Below are 8,620 nucleotides of genomic sequence, written 5' to 3'. Positions count from 1 at the left end.
TTTTGTCTTTTCCCTCAATATTTATTGATTTATTCAATATATTTGTCATGTTTTGAAACTATTCTTATTTTTTAGAGTTTTTATTTTCAAACTCAGGAATCTCTGTTCCAGAATCTCATTTTTTTTTTTTTTTGGCATGTGTTCATGTGATCACATATATTAAACATTTTTTTTTTAATGTAATAAATTACACTAATATGTTTCTTAAAATTGGGACATCTTACTTTTCTGGAATAAACTTTACTTTGTCATAGAATATAAGTATTTCAACACATTACTAGATTTGACTTAATATTTGATTTCCGATTTTAATTTTTATTAATTGCAAGTGTTCTAGTTTTCTTTATTGGAGTATTTTTATCAAGTTTTGTCATAAGTATTATCATAGAATTGTAAGAAGAGTTAGGAAGCTTTCTGTTTTTTTTTTTCCCTCCATACTCTGAAATAGAATAACATGGGGAAATATTATTACTGAATTTAGAGATAACTTACTTGCAAATCTCCTGAATCTGGTGCCATTTTTAGCAGTAGAGCTTTAGTATACATTTTTCAAATTCTACTAATGTTGGATTCTTTCGGTATTCTACTTACCATTGAGTCAATTTTGGGAATTTATATTTTGATAGAATATCATCTGTTTCCTTCAGATTTTAAAGTTTGTTGGCAGAATAAAGTAGTAAATACAGTTTGTCAGTAACTTGTGGTCACAGAAGACATTTTGTGAGTAGAAAAATTTTCCATATATAAATGAGAATAATTTTTAAAAATGTAAATTGGATCATTTTGCTCACCTGTGAACTCTTCATTGATTTCGATTACTCATAAAGTAAAATACAAACACCTAACCATGGCCCTCAAGGCCTGTATGAGGTCCGGCCCCTGCTAACCTTTCCAAATCTCATCTTGTGTCACTCTCTCCTATCTTTCAGTCACAAGGGTCATCTCTACGTTCTGCCAACACAAGCTTTAAAGCCCCTTATGACATTTATCCCCACAGTCCCTTTTTTTTATCTGATTGTTCAGAATAAATACAATGCTTTGTTGGAGAAAAACAGTGGGAATCATAATTTAGACAGGCTCTTCTAAGGAGGAGACATTTAAGTTGTCATCTATAAGATGAGCAGACGCCAACTATGTAAAGGTCAGAAGAAAAAGGAATGCTTTCTAAATTATGATTCTCCATTGTTAGTCTCTAGGAAAGCATGCATACCATTCAATTTCCTTTACAGCAATTGTCACAATATTTAATATTTATTTATAATATTTAGTAACCTACAGAAATGCTTACTAATACATTTGGTATATTAATATATTCAGTATATTTGCTAAAATGTTTCGTAAACTATGTCAATACTTTCTAATCTCGATTTCCATATGTATAAGGTGACAGGTCAGATTTCCCTGGTTTTCCTAGGCTTTCATGTAGTAGGAAAATGGGCCATGCGGCTATTTCAGAAAACAGCAGGAAAGGTGCAATTAACAGTGCCATGCTCCACCGTTAAGGTTATATCCAGAAATTTACTGAGTTTTATATTCCCACTCGTAAATACATTTTAAAACCACACATTGTAAAATTCTGTCTTGTTTCCTTGTATCACTATTTAACTTTTAATTTTGTTTTCCAGGTAGACTGTGAGTTCCTCAAATGTAGAGATTCTCTGCTACACATTTTTACTCTCTTCACAGTGCTCAGCATCAAGTCAGAGTAAAAAGAACACTCTATTTGAAGCCATAGTAAAAGGAACACTACATTCAACAGACTGTATTGAAAGGCAGCTTCACTATGAGCTATGTGACTTTGGGCAAATTGGACTCTTTGGGCTTCAACTTCTTTTCTATAAATGGGGATAATACTTATTCTATTAGGTTTTCATATGGAACAAATGAGATAATAATCAAGAAATATTTTGGCAAAGAATAAAATGTATAAATGCAAGCTGTCATTATTATGTCCTTCAGGAATAATTATTGATTATATTGATTTAATTTAAACACTGCCTGCACAGTGAACACATGGTAGAGAATGTAGTGCAAATTACGTTTTTTTAGCCATAGGGCTCAAATTATATTTTTAAATGTAATAATCCTGGTGCCAGCTACAAAATGCCATTATTCTGCACCATAGTGGGAGAAATCCCTGGGCTCCTCCAGTGGTGAATGAGGAGAAAATTTTTTCACCACTTGAGACATGGTTATGGCCTGGGTTTTGCAGCTCTCATTAGTTCCCTATTGGTTTCAGATCCTGTTACTGTTTATCTCTGTGCTATTTCTGAAAATAGTCATCACAACGGCCATCTCAATATTTTAGAAAGTTACAACAGTACAAGGTTTAATGCAGTCATGAAGCCTCTACCTAAAGAGGGATCCAACAATAACATTTTGTTTTTATGTAAGCTTCAAGTTAAGCTTAAGAGTAGGAGTGAGGTGACTCTAAGGAGATAAAGAGAAATATTAAGAGAAAACCAACTGGAACAAAATGGGTAGTAAGAAATAATTTCATAGCACTTATTATGTGTCAGGCCCTATTCTACATGCTTTGCAAATATTGATTCATTTAATCCTCAACAATCCTATGTTGTCGTTTTAATTTTCATTTTATAGATGAGGAAACTGAGGCACAGGGAGGTAAGTATACAGTTACTGGGATAATGAGGATTCAGACTCAGACAGTGCGTATTTAGACTCCATGCTTTTAACCCCCATCCAGTGAAAAACATCTAAAATCAAGACTGCAGATGAAAAAACAAACAGATGCTGAGTCTCCACAAATCCCACAGCTACACATTGATTTTTGTGTACTAATAACCTTTTTATTTCATACCAATGCAAAAAATTAAATTAATTGGCTGAATTGGATAACTGTCTGGAAAATACATATTTTTTTTCAAGGACTATGAGGGAACAAGAAACCACTTACTCTATATTTGATCCTCAACAGAGTCAGAGGAACATGAAGACCTCTGGAAAATAGGTGTAATTATTTGTAACTTTTTCATGATTACACTTGAGCTTCTCATTCTCAATCTTAGGATGGGCTCTATGGAACTTAGAAGAGTGAGAAATGAAAACACGATACAAGGTTATACAATTTTTTGGGTCCAGTAATTGATTCGTGGGTGGGTTCTGTGGTTTATCAGTTCCTGGATCCTTTGTACATAGGTGAAGCAGTCACATAAAAGTGATTATCAAGTTGAAGATAGTGTGAGTAATGGCAAGTTCCAGAATGGCTGATGGGTTTTAACTGATGCCAACTTGGAATTGTTTCCAGCATTGTGGCAACCCTGCAACGGCAGCCTGGTGTGACATTCCAGAACAGAGCGGGCAGATCCTGTGGGTCCTTCCCAGTCCTATCCACATCTCCTGGATGGCACTGCTAACTTTTTCTCTGCATCCTCTGCAACATTTGTTATTACTTGTCCTGTTGATTATTTCTATTCTAACAGGTGTGAGATGGTATCTCACTATAGTTTCGATTTGCATTTCTCCAGTAGCTAGCGATGCTGACCATCTTTTCAAATATTTGCTGGCCATTTGTATGTCTTCTAGGGAGAAGTCTGTTCAGGCCCTCTGCCTATTTTTTGATTGGATCATTTGTTTTTTTTGTTGTTATTGAGTTGTATGAGTTCTTTGTATATTTTGGATATTAAGCCCTTATGGGAGACATTGCTTGCAAATATATTTTCCCATTCGAATGGTTGTCTCTTTACCTTGTTGACAATTTCTTTTGCTAAACAGAAGCTTTTTAGTTCGATGTAGTCTCATTCATTTATTTTAGCTTTTACTTCCCTTGCCTTTGAGGTCAAATTCATAAAATCCTCTTTAAGTCCAAGGTCCTTGAGTTTAGTTCCTACGTTTTCTTCTATGTATTTTATTGTTTCAGGTCTTATATTCAGGTTCTTAATCCATTTTGAGTTAATTTTGGTGTGTGGTGATAGACAATAGTCTAGTTTCATTCTTTTGTAGGTGGCTTTCCAGTTTCCCAGCACCATTTATTGAAGAGGTTTTCCTTTCTCCACTGTATGTTTTTAGCTTTTTTTTTGTCAAAAATTATTTGCCCGTGTAAATATGGGTTTACTTCTTGACTCTCAATTCTGTTCCACTGGTGAGTGTGTCTGTTTTGCTGCCAATACCATGCTGTTTTGATTACTATCTCTTTGTAGTATAATTTAAAATCGGGCAGAGTGATGCCTCCAGCCTCATTTATTTTTCTCTTGGGATGGCTTTGGCAGTTTGGAGTCTTTTGTGCTTCCTACAGATCTGAAGATTTTTTGTTCAGTCTTATAGTTTTCATTATATGGGTCCTTCACATGTTTTGTTAAATTTATTCCTAGGTATTCTATTCTTTTTGTTGCAACTAAAAAAGGAATTATTTTTTTCTGCTTCTTTTTCTGACACTTCATTATTAGAGTATAGGAACGCTATGGATTTTTGAATGTTGATTTTGTATCCAGAGACTTGATTATATTTCCTTATTGTTTCTAGTAGTGTTCTTGTGGAGTCTTTATGGTTTTCTATATAGAGTATCAAGTCATCCACAAATAGTGAGTTTGATTGCTTCATTTCCTATTCGATGCCTTTTATATCTTTCTCTAGTCTGATTGCACTTGCTAGGACCTCCAATGTTATATTGAATAACAGTGGTGATAGCGTACAGCCTTGTCTTGTTCCTGACCTTAAAGGGAAGGTTTTTAGTTTTTCAACATTAAGTATAATGTTGGCTGAGAGTTTGTTATATATGGCCTTTCTTATGTTAAGTTACTTTCCTTCTATACTGAATTTGTTAAGCGTTTTGATCATAAATGGCTGTTGTATCTTGTTGAAGGCTTTTTCTGAATCTATCTATATGATCATATGATTCTTATTTTTTAATTTGTTTATGTAGTATATCACATTAATCGATTTGCGTATGTTGCCTATGCCTCTGGGACGAAGCTCACTTGGTCATGGTGTATAACCTTTTAAATATGTTACTGTATTTGGTTTGCTAGTATCTTATTTAGGATTTTTGCATCTGTGTTCGTGAGAGATATTGGTCTGTAGTTTTCTTTTTTGTGTGTTATCTTTATCAGGTTTTAGTATCAGAGTAATATTTGCCTCATAAAATAAGCTGGGAAGTATTGCTTCCTCTTTGATTCTTTGGCAGAGTTCGAGGAGAATAGGTATTAAATCTTCTTTGAATGTTTGGTAGAATTCACTGGTGAAGCCATCTGGTCCTGGACTTTTCCTTTTTGGTAGGTTTTTGATGATTGTTTCAATTTCCATGCTGCTGCTCAGTCTGTTTAGAGTTTCCACTTCTTGATTCAGTCTAGGAAGATTGTATTTTTCTAAGTACTGGTCCACTTCTTCTAGGCTATTGGTGTTATATAATTTTTCATAGTATTCTTGTATGATCCTTTGTATTTCTGTGATGTCAGTCATGATTTCCCCCTTTTCACCCCTGATTTTGTTTATTTGTGTCCCTTCTCTCTCCTTTTTTTTTTTCTTGTGAGTCTAGCCGGAGGTTTCATTTGTCAATTTTATTAATCATCTCAAAGAATCAGCTCTTTTTTTTTACTATTTTATTTTATTTCATATTTTATTTTATTTTTATACACCTATAGCACCTAGTCTTCCTAGGTGGTCTCCCTTCCAAGTAATAACCAGGCCTGACCCTGATTAGCTTCCAAGATCACATGAGATCAGGTGTGTTCAGGATGGCATGACTGTAGACCAAAAAACCCAGCTCTTTGTTGCATTTATTTTTTCTATTTTTTTCAATTTCATTTATTTCTGCTCTAATTTTGATTATTTCTTTCCTTCTGCTGACTTTAGGCTTCATTTGTTTTTCCTTTTCTAGTTTTATAAGATGAAGCATTAGGTTGTTTGTCTGGGCTTATTCTTGTTTTTGGAGATAGGCCTGTAATGATATTAACTTTCCTCTTATGACTGCTTTTGCCATGTCCCAAAAGTTGATATGCTGTATTATCAATATCATTCATTTCTATGTATTGCTTGATCTCTCTTTTTTATTTTTTCCCTGACCCAGTTATTCTTCAGTAGCATGCTGTTTAATCTCTATATATTTGTGGTTCTTCTTGCTTTCTTTTTGCATTTGATCTCTAGTTTCAAAGTATTATGATCAGAGAACATGGTTGGTATGATTTCAACCCTCTTATATTTGTTGAGACTATCTCTGTGTCCCAGTATGTGGTTGCTTCTTGAGAATATTCCATGTGTACTAGAGAAGAATGTATAAACAGCTGTTTAATGGACCATTTTTCCACCTGGCTTTCAGCTTTTTTTCTCGAAAGAAGATTCATTATATAAAGCTCTCTCGTTAGCCTGTTGCAAAGGAGGCACTTTTGTTTTGGATTCCAGCAGGTGACATCTAAGCCTCTTGGATCCCTGCTTTATATAAAGCTTTAATCGTACCTTTTTATTTTCTTATAGATATTTAATCATGCTCACTACCCTGAGTTTCAGTCCCTGTCAGTGTCAGTCACAGTCTCGGCTTCATTTGCTCAGATTCCCCTGGAGCTGTGAGGTGTTTGGTCTTGGAGGGCATGGGGGAGGGAAATCCCTGGATTGGGAGTTGGGAGCTGCCACTCCACCTCGGTTTTGCAATTGGGGCTGGTAAATATCAGCTGTTGTTCTCTGCCGTCCTGCTTCTCTGCTTTCTGACCTGATAACTAGACCCTGCCGCCGGCTGCATGGAACTCACAACTCTCCCAGGAAGGGCTGTTCAGGGAACTTGCTGCACCTTTCCCCCTTCCCCTTCCTCCTACAGGGAGCTCCAGTGGCTGCTAGAGGCAACTTGTTTATTTTTCCCAGGTCACCACCCAACAGCCAGGATCCTGACCTGTGATAGCTGTTATGTGCAGATCCCATTCTCAGACATGCTGGTGTGCAGTTTGGTTGCTTTTTTTTGTTGAGTTTTAGATGTTCAGTTTATTGTTGTTTCAAGGGGAGAGACTGGGGACATCTCTCACTCTGCCATTTTTCTCTACCCTTCCAGCACAGGGTATTCAAGTCATTAAAATGGATTGGTTTTGTGGATAAAAGTGAGGTAAGACTTTTTCTCCCTATTTATGTTATCTGAGAGGGACTAGAAAAGTAAACAGACTTCTCTAGATTCATCTAAAGAGCAAAAAAGAAGAGAATCATCCTCACAGAATGGGTTCAAATGGGCAGTGAGAGGAAATGATAAAGTCGTTCTTTTTTTCTCGTTCTTTGGAGTCCCCCTCTTGCAATGCAATGCAAATTCAAGCCAGCAGCACATCTGAGGAAACTTTCTTCAAAATAAATTTTACTCAGAGTACTGAAGATTCAAAGCAAGCAAGAGCAGGCCTTCTTTTCTTTGCCTATATAAATCCACTACCACCCATTCAACTGTGAATCTGTTCTTCCTATATGTGTTTTATGTCTTTAGCATTGAAAAGCAAACTATTGATGGCAATGATTATACCAATCCCCTGCTTCTCTAGCAATCCCAGTTGATTGGGATGTTATAATGGCTTTTTGGGCTTCTAAAGATATCTCTAGGGAATTTGGGACCAAGATACTCATTATGTTTCTTTGTCCTTGACTTCAGTTACCTTCTTTTTGTGCTAGTTAGGTTAATACATGTTTGAGTACTCTGAGGCCCCACATTTATCCTTGGGTTCATTTAACTATAAGAAAGCTCTTAACTGAGTCAAATAATAGCCCCACCATTCACCTCTTGGTAGAAGAAACCCTGGATTTTTGAAGTATAGTAGCCTTTTCCTTTCCTTCTAGTTATTCCTCTCATGGTTTGAGGAAGATACATTTCCATGTTTCTGGCTGTTAGTTCTGCAGTTTTGAGAGTGGTCATGATATCGAGTATCAGAGACAGCAATTTTCTCCGAAAAAAAAGAAAAAATATGTTCACAGAATTAGAAAAATACCCACAAACGAAACCCGAAAAAAGAAGGACTCTAGGTTTCACTGCATTCCCCATCCCATCCTATATTAGAAGTGAAGCAAGACATCATGATGGGTTTTTCTTTTACTGAATATATCATAATGGAAATCCAATTATTAAAGATACATGGTCTGAAAACTTTTTAGGTAAACAAATTACCAATTTAGTTTAATCTCTGAAGCTTCTGTCTTTATAGGTCTTTGTATTCTTTGCTCTGGCTAATAGATCCTTGGATTTTTGTTTAGGGATCCTGCGTTGGGTTTGTTCTCAGCACATCATTTTTCTGAAAGGCCTAGTATGGCATTACTTCACCCTACAGTCCCCACAGGGTCTGGCCAATGTTCTTGGAAACATCAGGATGATCTCACCCAGTCGGAAGAAGGGCTTCATAATAGAATAATGGTACTTCTCTCTCTCAGGCCACTGCACACTGCTAAAATATATTGCTTCTTGACCTTTTGGCTGAGATCCTACGTAGAACAACTGAAATATTAGCTTCCTGTCAGCCTTACCACACTTGAGGCTATAATTTCTGACAGCTGTAAGAGATCTTGTGCTTTGTGGGGTCCCAGATGAGCCCCCTTGTGATAGCAGAGTTTGTCCAAATAGGTTGAATCATAAACTATCTGGTTCAATAATCCATGCTACGCTCAAGTTCTTACTATGATGTTGGCTGATTTTCCCCTGACTGGGTTGTCC

The 8,620-nt window shown here is 36.0% G+C and overlaps 1 pseudogene; it reads right to left on the bottom strand.

Annotated features, from left to right (window-relative positions):
* Positions 1-5,591: 5,591 nt before the first annotated feature.
* LOC118610619 lies at positions 5,592-5,710 on the bottom strand (annotated as a pseudogene).
* Between the last annotated feature and the right edge of the window lie 2,910 nt (positions 5,711-8,620).

This window comes from Rousettus aegyptiacus, unplaced genomic scaffold (genome assembly GCF_014176215.1).
Source record: "Rousettus aegyptiacus isolate mRouAeg1 unplaced genomic scaffold, mRouAeg1.p scaffold_m13_p_12, whole genome shotgun sequence".
In the NCBI taxonomy this organism is placed as follows: Eukaryota; Metazoa; Chordata; class Mammalia; order Chiroptera; family Pteropodidae; genus Rousettus; species Rousettus aegyptiacus.
The sequence above is the reverse complement of the archived record's forward strand: the minus strand, read 5'-3'. Positions and strand labels throughout refer to the sequence as shown.